The sequence below is a fragment of the Patella vulgata genome, chromosome 2 (genome assembly GCF_932274485.2).
Source record: "Patella vulgata chromosome 2, xgPatVulg1.2, whole genome shotgun sequence".
NCBI classification, from domain to species: domain Eukaryota; kingdom Metazoa; phylum Mollusca; class Gastropoda; family Patellidae; genus Patella; species Patella vulgata.
In genome coordinates, this window is record NC_065880.2 from 31,351,359 (window position 1) to 31,368,293 (window position 16,935).

Genomic DNA, 16,935 nt, shown 5'->3' on the forward strand with positions numbered 1-16,935 from the left:
TATAGTATACTCATAGTCTATTGAAGGTTCATAATCATATCAACGTTGTAGTAGTCCGTTTATGGCCGATGTCCGTTGTTTAACCCCGGCATGTTAATGAAATAAAGTTGGCGGTGTATTAGATGCACCCCATTATCTGTTTAACATGTTAAATATCATGTTCTAATCACCTCTATAGTCCTTCTCTTCCTTAAAATAGACAGCGCCATCTATCAACTAAACTTGTAAAACTGTAGCAACAGGGGAGTTAATTAATCATATTGTGACGTTAACATACCTGTAGACGTTGTTCTATAAGACGATGGGAATTAGCGGTAATACCTTTAGTGACGGGTGAGCTTTTACAGTACAACGCCGTTTCTATTGAAACATTAATGTTTTCTACTTAATTATATGCCCCTGGTCTTTGATGGGCGCCGCCACAATGTCAGTTTGCTGTGGTCACTTTATGGGGTATTCCTTATCCTATTAATACGATAATGATTTAAAGTGGCGTATGTGCACGAAGTACGATAAGTTTACTCATTCCCAAAAATCTGATACCACTTGTCACTAAAGTGAAAGGGGTGGTTCAGATATTCATCTTGATATTTAGTTTACTATAGTCTTTGAAATATTCTACCATAGCACTCGACTTACCTTTGACTTCATCAAGCACATAACACGACTGTTTTGATTATGTTACCCCCCCCCCCCCCAACTAGAACTCCTAAGGAGTACTGACATGGTTTGGTACGTCACGTCACGCCAACATTCAAGTTACACCATGAATTATTGAGTATAGTAACATCCAATACCTATTAAAGTGGAAAAACCTGTCATTTTGAACTCTTAATAAAACCGGAAGTTATACTTCATGACCAACCTTTTTTACACACGGGTCAAGCTCCGTTGAAAGGTTAGGTCACATCTAGAATGTGAAAAGTCGAACAAACTTAAAAGTGAAACCGGAAGTAGGTTCAGTACAATTTTTTTTTTTTTGGAAAATCGAAATTAAAATGACGACTGAATATCGATTTGAATGCACTTTGTAAAATTCAATATGGCGGCCAAGCGGTTGAAAATGTTACGGAACAAGGTCTCTGAAAATGAAAGATAATATCTAGGGCTAACACCACCATGATGTCATTTTTGTCTATTTTTAAAATGGAGATAAGTATTTATGTTCGGGGAAAAATGGGAAGGCCTCGGTAATTTCCGGAAGCCGTCACAAAATATTTTCATATGCCATTTTGAAGGCATCGATGTGTTCCTTATTCTTACCAAGTTTTAACTTGATAACTCAAATAAGGACTGGGATACTGAGATATGCCATCTTTTGTCGAAAAAATGAAGAAGAAAACTTTCGCAAATCTTTGATGCTAATATTAATAGAGCGAACTTAAGAATTTCGAAAAACCGTCAGTCAGAGCCCATATGGGATTCGTCCAAAGAATCCTAAAATGAAAACCCGAAGAAGATCCTTTGAGAAATAACCGAGATATGGGCAATCTGAGATTATTTTTGTCCCATCCGTAAAACACTTCCTGTTTGTCAACAATGACCCAATTTATATTTGATAAATAGATCGGCAGAGACCGACCACATCTACGTTGGCAGAATTTTGCACTATGTACAGTTTTGGCTGCACAAACTGACTAAATTCCCCCCCCCCCCTCTAAAAAAAAATAAATAATAAAAACCCTTACCGAAACAATACGTGATACGGCCGAACAACATTCGTTGCCTGTAATATTAGTTGGTCTAAATAATCATTTACGACGCCCTGTCTAAAATAAGGTAATAATCCTTGCCGTCATAACCTGTATTCACAATCAAATCGGGACCGTTGACCGTATAGGGAGGGTTTCAAAAGGCATTTTACACCAACCTTTATTAAAAGAATTAACAGAAGCATGCGAAACATTTTCGTATAAACTCGTAACCTAAACATGGTTGGGGAACATTCATCCCCGGAATATCTCGGGTTCGATTTTCCAAGCTCGCATTTTATATATGCGAGGAAAGGCGCCTTTAGAGTTGACATGGAAAGTGTGGCTAGTCGTTCGGATGAGAGGGAAAAGAGTTAAAAGAAGAACGAGGAGGCATCATACGTCGCTCTTGTACACTTAACCCATAATTGTTAGTTTTAAACTGATATGCGCATTTATATACAGATGCTAGCCTTTTCAACTTTTCCACAGATCCGAACAAAAAGCCGACTCACAGGCACAGCTGCAATGACCAGCATTGACATTAATAATAACATGGACCGAAAGGATAGGTTCCAATCTAATATTCCGTATTACCAATAGCAAAAACGACTACATGATACTGGACCACTTAGTATTAGCTAACGGGCAAAATAGAGTACATTAAGTGCATTAGTGCTGAAAGGCGCACTTTAAAAGCTAAAAATTCAACCGAATCAATTCATCACTTTTCTAAAATAAGAGCAAATGTGATTGTAGATTTCATTTTTGCCAACTGGTAAATGTGCACTATTTTGTGACCATAGCAATACCGAAATGAAAGCTAAAAGAAAATTAGATTATTACTAATAACAGTTTTCTATATTTATACGACTAGATTACTATTTTATCTGAAAGAGAAACTCTATCGCAAGTGGATTTGTATATGACACTATGTTTTTGGACTAGGAAATACCAAAATAAGAGCTAGAGAAAATGTGATCATCATAAATGTCAATAGCAGTTATGTATGTTGTAATGTATTACTTCGAGCCACAGAAAGAATATGTATTAATCCGTGTATTTCTTAAGTGAAATTGGTAATTTAGTGTAAATACCTTATGGAATATTGGAACCGATAATGAAAATATTGAACCAGATATCGCTTCCCGTTCCCATTTTATTTCTACATCCATAAAAATACGGCAATCAGCACGTTCTATTGACCCGTACCGTTTCCCGCTTATTTATTTGATCAACCAGTGACAATCTTCTATTTGGAAAGCAATTATTTACACCATAAAAATAATAAGTCTTGTAACTCAAGAGTTACCCGATATTCTGGGTTAATTATCTGGTTATATGCATTTTGTATTTTACCGAAATGAAGCGAATTTTTGGTTTTATATATAAATCTCATACTAGTACTTAAAGGAGGGTTCGATTAAACGCAAACTATACTTAAAGTATTCTAAGTAAAGGAGAGAGAGAGAGAGAGAGAGAGAGATTAACGTTCACTCGACACAAACTATGTCATTTTGGGATTAACATGGTTCAATTTTATTTCAATAATTCTCTTGTGCGTAGGGGCTCTTTAGCAGTGGGCGAAAACCAGACAACCCGGCGAAAAACCAAGAGGTAACACCACGCCTTGTCATTTGAAACTACGCCACTTGACTCAATGTCAGACATTGTGATCTAGAGCGGCTGCGTTAGACCATTGGCCACCCATGCCCCTCATTATACTTAAAGGAGAGTTTTGATGAAACGTAAACCTTCTAGAAAGGACTTAACATAGGAAGAGAGGGAATGGGCGGTTTATCGTCCACCCGACAAAAACGTATACACCGCTTGACTCAATGACGGTCCTTATGAATTAAAGTGCACGCATTAGTCCCTTCGACCCACACCAAGGAGTTTGATGAAACTGATACCTATCTGAAAGTCCTTAACGTAAATTGGAGTGAAAGATGCTACTGGCGTATACCATAGACTTGTTATCATTGGTGAGTCCCTGTTCACAGTAAATAATTTCCGATTCGAAAAACTACATTACTCAAAAAGGGTGTTGCAAACACAAGGCAATTCCGAACAGTTATTATATTTTGGAATGAATTTGTTTTGCTAAACTATGAGAAAGGTCAGTTCATTTGCCGAAATATTTAACCATTGATGTTGGACTGTAAAAGTAATGTTTGATTTTGAGAATCGATCTGTGATTTAAATTTCGTAACCCAAGACACACGACAGTCTGTTCGCTCCTCCCTCGGGAGTTCATTTGTCTGCAGCAATGTTTTTGTGCTACATTACATTTACGTTGCATTTACAGTTGGTGAAACAGAGCAGGGAGTCTTAATGAAGTATCAAGGATCTACATCGCACGCCGTTCTGCCGATTCCTCCACATCGAAACAGTATTTAGCAAGATAAGGTTAACGCCGCCGGAAAACCCGAGTAATTTTCTCGGTCAACATCGTTATCCAACCAGGACCGTCTGTTTTTTTTTTTAGCAAACCGGAGTCTTACTGACTGAGTTAACCCGGTACCCGAATGTCACAATGAACAGTTCCTGCGAATTTGAACAAAAATAATCCATAACGATATATGTGGCTTGAGTGTTCACATAATAATCGAGGTGGGTGAATTTAACGATATACGTTCTCATTAAATGTGGGTGTATAAAATCGACCAAGATATGAAATCGAATCAAAGCGAAATGTCTCTTTAAGATAAATGAAACCAGAAATATAATAGAAGCGAGGGATCTAAGTAATCAATAAAGAGATTATCGTAATAAAATTTTCACGAAGCTCCTAACGAAAGTAAATCTCTAGATAATAATATAAACACATAGATTTAGTATCACGATTGTAATTGTATTTTACTTCTCTGTGTAAATACTCAAACATTGTGTGTTTATTTGTAGAAGACTTGATCTAAATCCCCAAACATTTCACGTGTAGTATGTAACGTATAGTTAAATCCTGTTGTATTTTAATCCTCCAATTAAACATACATTATACAAAAGCTAAATCTGACTATTGCACGTCTTTCTTTGAGCCTGAAATCTTATATAAACTATTAATTAGACATTTATTAATATGAAAAGATCTTAATCAACTCTCGATGCCATCTTATGTGTCCGATTTTCACTGGATTTGAATCTGATTTGCTGCTCAACGCTCATTGATGATTTAATCCAAAAATGGATAATTGAGACTTTGGTATTTTTTTTGCGTACCGACTTAAGTAATGATGATCGAGGCTAGGCCTTAAATTCAAACGCCAACATCTCGGTTCAGAGTGGAGCAATTTGACAGAAATTTTCAGCATACTCCCTTTACATTAATGATAAATATCAAAATATTAACCGTTATCGATGTTATTAGTGACCAGCCTTTGAAATCACATTACATGTCTTGTTTTAAAGGTATAAACGGTATTTCATTATCAGTAAACAAACCCCCCCAGTAGTCTAAGCCATTAATTTAGTCATTGACCTTATTGTTATTTCTCGTCGTTTTGATAGACTCTTAACTTCTTCACAAAATTGTCGTTAGGTTTAACGCTTTTTACCAGGTATTCCCAAAAGAATGTTTCAAGTGCACCATTGAAATCGTGAAATACACAAAATGGAAGTAGCATACTAATAACCATATAAGTTTCCGCCGTACATTCAATGTAACAGTCTCTCAACTGTGTTATCATTCCGCCTCGGAATCATGAATATTCGCCAGAACCTGCCTCAAAATTTAAATTTAAACCCTTGTCTTCCATTCTACAAACATCTTCAAGTAGAAAAGGGAGAGGATTACCTTTGGTCTGTGTCCAAACTACTGCCCCGTGTAACCACTCATTGTTTCATGTTCGTCTTATTCAGTTTTGGGGCACGAGAAAGATTGCGTTAACCACAGGCTTAATTAAAATGTCGGAAGAGGATTTGACATGTCGTGAACTCGAACTCTGTCGAATATCGTTTACTTCTGCGGAGACGGCACTGCATACTAGAACCATCTTTTATTTTTCGGAACAAACATCAGTCAAAGAATTAATTAGCTCTCCTTCTCCTGAACTTTATAATGGTGCTAAGGGGGTCGATTAGTTCGACCTTAAGAGGTCAAGGGTCAAATTAACTCAACAGCAAATACACGATGATAAAGTGCTGCGGTTTATTAGTCACGTGATTTGTTTTATCACTTTTATTGTTAGTGTGACGTGGTGTAGATTTATTATTGCCAATCAGCATCGATGATTATTAATGTAGACAAGATGAAACACAATTTGCAAGAAATGACATTTCGTAGTTCCGTATCCTTTATTGGTAAAAAGAAACAAATGGTTAAAGACACTAAACCTCTTTGATTTAAGTTTTAAAAAATGAATAAATGAAATGAAATGAAATGGGGTTTAACGTCCTACTGTTCTGCTCCTAAACTGGGCTAATGAAGACGGGCATACACCATACAGTGTGCTATGAGGGAAATTTTGCCCGGGCAGCGGCGCCACGGCCTACTCTTATATCGAATTCCAACTGCCAAGGGATCTTTTACGGGCACGCCAATGTGTACACGGGACCTCTGTTTTTCGTACAATCCGAACGACTAGACAACTGTCCTTGTCAGGCCCGCCGTCCTGCATCACTGACAAGGAGAAATCACGCCGGAAAACCTGGGTGAACTATCTCGGCCAATGCAGGGATCGAACACCCGACCTCCAGGCTAGCGAGCCAGCGTCTTACCCACTTAGCCACGTGATCCCCAAAAATGAATAAATTTGATCAAGTGTGTTATTTTGATTAATAGTGAGACAAGCCATGCACAAGTATATTTGTTTTGAAAGAATAACAGAACTACTGTTTGTTTACTAATTTTAATTTCGTTTTTGGCTTACTTTGTCAACACACAGAAACATATAGTCGCTTATATCTCAACATGCAAGGTTGTGTACGAAATCCAATGAGTTGGATACCTTTGACCCAGATCAAAGAGGTCTGTAGCAATTTTTAGCTGATATGTGTAATATTTTTAGTTTTTATGTTAATTTGTTAATTTTTAATGTCATAGCTTGTTCTCGATTAAAAATAGAAGAAATAAGAATGGGCTCTAAAATTAATGAATTTAACCTCTCATAATTATTTTATGGCAATCGGCAATCATGAAAAAAGAGGGAAACGTGTACACAGACAAAAATGACCAGACCCTATAATAAAAACATGGCCTTATTTTATTATCTTTCTCTCTTTTCATGCCTTATAACACTCACTTTGGCGCCATTTTACGACCACTGGTCTATAAAAGTCAGATGAGCATGGACCTTTCAGACCATTTTTATCTTTATTGCAAGAGAACCGTGAAATGCAGTGCGCATATATTATATACATCTCACGCTCAACTTCACCATATTAAAAAGAAATCTATGATGGCCACTTTAAGTATATTTACCGCTCCAGTGGAGACATCCTAAGATAATTAAGTATTCAGTTATTTATGAATATCTGTTGTGGGTCACTTCATTCACTTATACTGTGATATGCTAATGGAACCCAGTATGAACTAAGAAACTTGTGAATACTGATTTCAGCCCCGGGCAAATTTCTACTAATGTTCCAAACAAAGAGACAAGTTTTATTAGATGTGTAGTGTAAGGTCTGTAAATGTATCTTCCATAGAACATAAACAGGCTCTACAATACTGTATTCATCGAAACCGTTGGCTGTTCAACTGGCCATAGCAAGGTCTTACACTGGGTAAATCGTTGTTAGTTGGCATTTCTTGATATGTAACAACTAGATCCGTTGTTTGTTCGAGTAGGGAATAACTATGTATGGCATAGGGTAAAACGTTGTTAGTTCGGTAGGGGATAGCTATGACATAGGGTAAATTGTTGTTTGTTCGGATAGGGAACACCTGGGTATGGCCTAGGGTAAATCGTTGTTAGTTTGGCAGTTCTTGATAGGGAACACAATGTTCCGACATATTGTAAATCGTTATTAGTTGTGCAGTTCTTGCTAGGGGACAACTAGGTATGGCATAGGGTAAATCCTGGTTAGTTCGGTATGGACTAGGGTAAATCTTTGTTATTTCGGCAGTTTTGGGTAGAAGACAATAAGGGTCTGGCGTTTGGTAAATCGTTATTACTTCGGCAGTTCTGGATAGGGCACAACGCGGTACGACATTTGATAAATCGTTGTTACTTCGGTGGAGTAAGGGATGAAGGCATTGTCACAATTCCTTTCATTTTCAGTTTGAGATGGAACACGCGATCAGATCAGATCCAAGACACTACACCTAGGCCAGTCCTCCAGCATATAGACATTCGCTCTGCAATATACACTTTTAAAAATATATACGTACAGAAAAGTCACACTATTATATGCAAATATATCAGGTGTTCCATGACCTCTTCAGGAAATTCGATAGGACGGTGTTACAGTCTCCTTCTTTAAAATGCCCATTAATATCATCAGTATATTTTCGCAAAATGTGAATGACCTCGTAATTATATCATAAGGGTTTATATAAAGCTTAGTGTAAATACAGCATTATTACACTGATAAAAGGTACCGGCCATATTTAATACAATGATAGCATTAACGCATGCTACACACTAAAGCCGATCTTATTCCCTTTGTCTCTATAAATCGTGTAATAATCCCCTGTACCACGCCCCTTCGTTTTCTGGTCTTAAATCAAGCATAAGATTACGGGACACGCGATGGGCTTCGCTGGCATTATTACTTCTACAGCCTATTTATATTATTCCGCCTGTCTAGTGTAAAATAACCCTAGAGGCCATATACACAAGTCATTGCGGGATTGCGACAAGTAATATAACATACATTCGTAGGATTTTCCCTGTTCTGTCTTCATTAACGTTCCTCGGTATTTTCCAGCGTGGTTTCTCATTGGCAAAGCACAGTGTCTGGCCGTTCGGGTGGCCGTGGTGGAACTGTGTACACATGATTGTGTACGTAAAAGAACCCGTTATAGTTGGAAGTCTATTGCTGGCCGGGCAACATTGCCCTCATAAGAGAATGTATGGCTTATGTCCGTCTTCATTAGACCACTGATTGGCGCAGAAAATTAGGACGTTAAACCCCATTTCATTCCATTAGCCCAATGGTGCAGTAAAGTAGTACATTCATTTAATACAAATACAATCTCTCATTTGAGGAGTTCACATAGCTAATGTATTTCAACAGTGACTGAACACCACATTCCTCAATGAAACGACGGAAATATTTACAATAGAAAGTTTTCCCAGGTAAATATTATACATATTCAATTTTTAAAAACGTATTATTAGTAATATTACCCACATTATTGGTACGTCCACAATGTATGAGAACAATGTCTGCGGAAATACAAGGACAGTTGTGACTGTGTGTTTGAAATAGTAAGATTATGGCACAATATAAAACATTAGTCTAACGATTGTCAAGTTATTTCAGACGTGTTTCAGTATGTGGTCAAGAGTTAAGACCAATCACTATTGCATGATGAGACACAGATTAAAAGTTGACAATCAGTAAATGTCCCAGACAACAGACTTATAGAAGATAATTACCAAAGCTTCAATGATTCTTTTGGTTTTACACCACATCCTTCCACAATAAGACAATATGGTGGCACAGTTTTATAAGTAGTGGCAATAAGAAAGACCGAAATGGAGTTTAATGGTACGTGAGCAACGATCAAGCTATATCACACAGAAAAGGATTGGACACTGCTATATCAATTCAATAGTACTAGAAAAGTTGTTAGTATTTATATATACTCTTCAAAAAAACGTAGGGGATATTCAGAAACAATACAAAACTGCGGAAATGCACTGCTGTTTTTATTAGAGGTAACCAGTGTATGTTAATAACAGGCCTATTGCCTACACATGAACAGCTCAACTGGGCGGCTTATCTGACGACCCCATTTCACTCGCAAAGAGATACACCGTCAAAAGTGAAAATGAGTAATTGCTCCACCAATCCTCAGACATTCAGCAATTCGTCGTGGCATGCTCCTATTCAACCACCCAATCACCATTTGGGGCAATTTGACCCACTCCTCTTGCAGTGCCACGGCCAATTCTTGCAGTGTCGTCCGTTGACGTCGACGAACACGTCTCCTGATTAAATTAAACGTAACACACTAAAGCAAAGATACGCTAAACAGTAAATCTTATGCAAGGATAGGATAGGATAGCAAACATGGATAGATAAACCAGCACGTGGCAGTTTTCGTCAACCCTTCCTTGAAGTGTCAAATTTGACAATGAACCCCTTCCACGTGTATGGCGCTATTGCGTGTCGCATGTGCGGCTCAGTGGTTCTGTTGGGGCGATAAATTCTTCATCTGTAAACATACTCTCAAAGCATGTCAAATGTCCATGGCTATTTATCATATCGCAACCTGCATAGGTATTTGCATTTCAATATCCCCTACTTTTTTTTTGAAGAGTAATTTAAAGAAAGTAATACGAAAAAAGACACACCACATTTCTATAACGTGGTCTGTAAAAGGGAATATTTCCGACGGCTGAAGAAACTTAATTTTAGCACTTGGTACATGCAAATATTAACCACCAATTCCTTGAAGAAAATTGGAGAACGGTGATATAGTTCATACAGGTATTTTATCCCTGGACAATCCGACAATACTGTTCCCTAGTTCGGGATATGTGAATATATATCTGTGTTGTAGAGAAGTTTGGCTGGTCTAAGGATCCCTGCTTATCGGCAGCCCAAGTGTTAAACGGTTAAAGATGCATTATGGGAGATTATATAAAGAGCCTTTAATTCTCACTATAATAGTTAACCAGCGGCTGCCAGGCAGGATACGCCCACATTTTCGAGAGATGGATAGAGAACAAGCTAAGAAGAAAGTGATTTTTCCTACAATCAAGGGCCATAATTCAGGAAATTACAATTCGATATGCGCAAATATCGAAAGGAACCGAGATCTTTGTGTTATAAACTTACATTTCAGGTTTCAACAAAATCGGATAAAAATTGTGACCTCTTTAGGGTCCACATCCTTGATATAACATATTTTTACGCTATTTGAGAATTAACGGCGGCCATTTTGTCTGTCAATTTTGGGCCGATTTTCACGAAATTCGAACTCAGCCGTCCTTAGGGTGTAACGTTGATATAATAATACGGTTTTTTAAATCGGATAAAAATTATGACCTCTATAGGGTCCACAAGCTAAAAACGCGATTTTTCTTACAATCAGGGGCCATAATTCAGGAAGTTACGGTCCGATATGCGCAAATATCGAAAGGAACCGAGATCTTTGAGTTATAAACTTACATTTCAAGTTTCAACAAAATCGGATAAAAATTGTGACCTCTATAGGGTCCACAACCTTGTTATACGATATTTTTACACTATTTGAGAACAAACGGCGGCCATTTTGTCTGTCAATTTTGGGCCGATTTTCACGAAATTCGAACTCAGCCATCCTTAGGGTGTAACGGTGATATAATAATACGGTTTTTTAAATCGGATAAAAATTATGACCTCTATAGAGTCCACAAGCTAAAAACGCGATTTTTCGTACAATCAGGGGCCATAATTCTGGAAGTTACGGTCCGATATGTGCGAATATCGAGAGGAACCGAGATCTTTGGGTTATAAACTTACATTTCAAGTTTTAAAAAAATCGGATAAAAATTGTGACCTCTTTAGGGTCCACAAGCTAAAAACGTGATTTTTCGTACAATCAGGGGCCATAATGCATGAAGTTTCGATCCGATACATGCCAATATCGAAAGCAGCCGAGATCTTTTGGAGATAAACCTATATTTCAAGTTTCGTCAAAATCGGATAAGAATTGTGACCTGTAGAGAGTCCACAAACAATTGTGGACGGACGGACGTCCGGACGGACAGGGGCGACGGCATAATACGTCCACATAAAAACTAGATAATGTAAAGGAAATTGGCTGAAAATTTCAGTCAAATTGATCCACCCTGAACCGAGTATTTAGCGATCGAATTGTGGGCCTAGCCGCGATCATCATTACTTAACTCGGTACGATAAAAACATAGTCTCGATTATCTATTTTTTGATTTAATCAGAAGCAGCAGACCGGGATCTAATCCAGTAAATATCACGGGCTAGCGATGCCATCGAGAGTTTATTATGGTCTGAATAAGTTAATTAATGTCTAATTAATAATTTAGATAACATTTCAGGCCTAAAAAAGACCTGCAATAGGCAGATTTAGCTCTTGCATAATGTATGTTTAATGTAGGTGAATTTCTTACAATAACAATTAGCTGTTGCCTAGGGTGAGTATCGGGGCAACTGTGGGCTGGTAGGGTGGGGTGGTGTATATTAAGAACAATCTCTACTACTCATACCTTGCTGACGTGTGTTGGTGGTAAAAGTAAAAATATACTGGGGCTCGCTAGGCCCCGTTATAACCACTACAGTCGATCGCACTAGCTCTAAATTCATTCCTACCACCTGTAGCACCATGGGCCTTTCTGTCAGACGTGGAGGGCGGGAGATGCCAGACCGGTCGCCACATCCTACGTTCGACCCATGCATCTTTTCTTACTACATATTTCTGTAGCCTTGTGATCCTCTAGAATTTGTCTCTAACTGTCTTTACTTTGCTTCACGTTGTGTATTTACTTCTAACTGTTTTCTTAAGACGTTTGTCTTACCAGGAATAACAACGCAACAGTTCGCTTCTACATTAGGATACAAGCATAATAGATAACAATACTAGCTAAAACCATTTCTCCACCCTAGACAGCCGAAGTCTGACTTAAAAGTTTACTATGATTTCTTTTATAAGACTTATGGATATCATGCACAATCAAGTGTGATCATGGCCCTGAACCTGAGCAATTAACGATATGATTGGTTAAATTAAACCAAATGATGCAATGGTAAATTTCCATGCACGTGATATCTCGTGGTATTTTATAGACACATGTTTTGACTAAATAACTCTTTTTATGTGTCAACCCATCAGTTATTAACTAAGTTGATTTAAGTACAATTCTACATATAATACATATGTGAATATGTGTGAAACTATTAATTTGCCAAATATATTAATTAATGAAATATAAAGTCATCTTATTTCTCTATTCCTGTATGCCTGTCTTCATTAGCCCACTCGGTTCAGAAAAGTAGGACGTTAAATACCATTTGATTTCATTGGGCCGGGTGGTGCAGACAAGTAGAATGTTAAACCACATTTCATTTGCATTGTTACACATATCCTGTTTTGGACTTAAGTCCATACATCAACTCAAATTTCAGTCTCCTTCTGTTATTGGTCATCACACGGTATAATATAAAATTTAAAATAGTATCAATATTTCTTCAAGTCCAGGAGCTAATGACAAAATAATATGGCAATCAGTTACAAAAGGTTTGATCCCCCCAAATTTGTAGTGGATGTCTATACGAGTAAAATCAACTGGTCAGATCGGGCACTGCTGGGGTATATACAGCAGCACCTTAAAGTATTCTTCAAGGGACCAAAAATTAAGTGATAGAAAAATGGGGTTTAACGTCCACTCGATACAAACTAGGTCATTTTTTATTTGAATAATTCGCTTGCGCGTAGGGATCTTTAGCAGTGTGTGTGGGGGGGGGGGGAACCGGGGGACCCGGAGAAAACCCACGAGGTCGGACAGGCGACCCAACTCATTGTCACGTACAACCGAGGAATCGAAACCACGCCAGTTGAATCACTTACAGACCATATGATACAGCGGCGCACACGTGCTAACCATTTGCCCCGCCCCGCAATAAAAGAAATGAAAAAAATATATTAAGTCATAAGTTACATGGCTGAACCTTTCTAGAAGCAAAGGTATCCATAGCTGTAGTAATTATTTCACAAATCTAACCAAAATGTCTTAAAGAATTTCCCCAAGTGTCCATACGAGTAAACATCAACTGGTCAGATCGAGCACTTCTGGGGCATATAGCCAAAGAAGCACCTTAAAGTACCCTTCAAGGGGCCAAATATTAGGTCATAAGTTACATGGCTGAACCTTTCTAGAAGCAAAGGTATCCATAGCTGTAGTAATTATTTCACAAATCTAACCAAAATGTCTTAATGACTTCCCCAAGTCAGACCACGCCCAATATCTCCTCATGAGGCTAATAATATGGTTATACTTGGATAATATTTTTTTTTCAAAAATCTAACCAAAAGTTTGGGGGTTTTCCCGAAGTCAGATCGCCGCTCCAAAGTCGGTCCAACAACGCCCTAAAAATGTTTTTTCTGTGAGGTCATTAGTTGTTACATGGCTGAAACGTAACATAAATATATATCAGTGCATGGATAATGCGATTTTCGAAAATCTAACCATAAATGTGGGGTCTTTCTTCAAGTTAGGGTGACCTTTATAACTTAGCCCACCCCATTCACTCTATATAAAGCTTATAATAATGTATTATCAATGATACCTTTTTGAACAGCAGCAGGATTCAAAATACAAACACAAAAGAAGGACAAACTTTGTTAGCTACATGTATGTGAAATACTCATGAGAAATGGTATCAGGTGTTGTAAAAAGAGTAAGCATACCATGCCCAATTCACGCCACAATCCACTAATTATAGCTAACTGAATAGATAGTTAGGCCTAGTATTAAATTTATGTCTTTAAACGTTCTGTTTCCCTTTGTGGCACATCACAACCCCCATTCAACAATTATTCAGAATGTTATTCAACATTTTACCACATAGTGTAAAACACAAACACATATTTCCAAAACAAATGATGGAATGCTGTAATATTTTGAGCGTTGATTTGATCTACAATGTATATGGTTTTTTTGCTTTTCTGAATCTTTGATAATGAATAACCTCCTAATGGATTGCAGAAAATGTAAGTGACAGTTGAATTAATGAATTTATGAAAACTATTCATTTACATAGTTTTAATACACTATATAATTTGAACTATCCTTCCGTTAATTGCTAAATGTTAGTCCACATAACCCCAAAATTATTCGGACTGGAGATTAAGAATTATACTGCTTGCCAAAATTAACTCATTATTTTGTTTGCCATTTACTGTAAGCCAAACCATGCTTGGTTGTTCATTCGTTTTCATGCAATTCATTGAAGGACATTTTTGCCTGAAGAAAACTGGGAAGCCTTTTTCAAGAATGGCGTAGATTTGACTTTCGAACAAACTGTTAACGCAGATGTTCTTCTAGCCAAAGAATAGGGGCCAGTCCAGTGTACTCGATTGGTAAATAATCATTCAACTTGTTTAACGAACTTGGTTTAGATGAAAACGATGATATTTCCCATGATTTGGAGCTATTTGGCTGTTTATAGGAACACCCATTTCGAGTGTAAATAAGTTACACAAGAATTTCGGAGCTGCTTTATCAGTCTTTAGGAGCAAGCCATGCGATTCTACTGCATCTTTTAGTTGGACAGTGACAGTCCGACCTTTTTTTAAAATTATTAGAAAAAGCTGTCGATGGCCATGGGAATTGTTTTATTCTTCAATGGAGTCCTCGCTCTCTTGGGTATCCTCTTCATCTACGCAAATACTGTCAACTGATCTAGGAGTTACCTCATCATCATATAAAACAAATCTGCTATTATTCTGAATGGTAATTATGGGAATATTCGTTGATGCATTTATCCTTACAGTACAAGTGTGATTCGCTCTCTTGATTTTCAACGTTAATATGCATCGGCACGACAGCAAAGAGTCCGCTTCTATATGCATTTAATACTAGAGAGACACATATCGCCAATTGTTTGGTTTGTATTTCTTTAAAAATATTTCTAGAAGAATGTCATCCACTGAAGATATTTTAGATATTATGGCATAGACAATACAAACAAATCCTTCATTAACAGTATTTACACCAGAAGAATCGTATTTACTTTTATAAAAGAGCAGACAAGGCTTTCAGGACATCAACAGCTTTTTCAATTAATTTTGAAGTACAAACATCCCCTTCCCGCCTAAATTATGCAGTATGATCAAAGCCAGTGAGTGTGCTATGCTGGTAAAGACTCTGATAACGTTGCTCCAAGGTTCTTGTGTAATTCGTTCACATTTATACAACGAAATGTTGGTTGCTAAAACACCGACTTCCAAGCATAAATCCGTGGAACAATAACATCCATATTACCTGCAGGATTATTAGTATCATCTGTGCCGTTGACAACATAACTAGGAGATATAGGAGGGAATTAGGGTGGAATATTATTGAATCAGTCTCTTTTTAATATTAATTTGTTCATTTAATAGGAATTACTTCCTGGCCATAGTGGCTGCTTTGGCTGCAGATCCAATTTTAAAAATAAATTAATGGTTTTTCGAGCCAAAATCGAATTATTGAATGGGCTGGTTCCTGTTCTTTGGCTAGCAGCATCTGCGTTAATAGTTTGTTCCAAAGTCAAATATACATGCCTTATTGAAAAAGGCTTCCCAGGTCTCTCCAGACCAAAATGCCCTTTAAGTAATTGTATAGTGTATTAAAACTATGTAAATTGATAGATTTCATAAATTCAATAATTCATCTGTCACTGACATTTTTCAGAATCCATTAGGTGGTTATTCATGATCAAAGATTCAGAAAAGCAAAATCTATAGAAGCACAGCTCCGTATTACACCATTCAAATAAAAATATTATTTTTTTTTCATAATGTTGTAAGATTGAATAACATTCTGAATGAGTGTTGAATGGGGGTTGTGATGTGCCCCAAACGGAAATAAAATGAAATGGGGATCAACGTCCTACTGTTCTGCTCCTACTGGACTAATGAAGACGGGCATCCGCCATAGTGCACTATGGCGTACTCGTCTATCGAATTCCAACTGCTAAGGGGTCTTTTACGTGCATGGCAATGTATAAACGGGACCTCGGTTTTTCGTCCCATCTGAACGACTAGACAACTGTCCTTGTCCGGCCCTCCGTCCTGCACCACTGACAAGGGGAAACCACGTCGGAAAATCCCGATGAAATTTCTAGACCAGTGTAGGGAACGAACACGCCACCTCCAGACTAGCGAGCCAGCGGCTTACCCTCTTAGCCAACGTGGCTCCAAGCACAAAGGACAAACAGAACGTTTGAAGACATAAATTCAATACTAATCCTAACTATCTAATCATTAGCTGTAATTAATGCAATGTGCCGTGAATAATGTATGGTATGGTGAATAATTGTTGAATGGGGGTTGTAATGTGTCACAAAGGGAAAACAGAACGTTCGAAGTCAAAAATTTAATACTAGGCCTAAACTATCTATTCATTTAGCT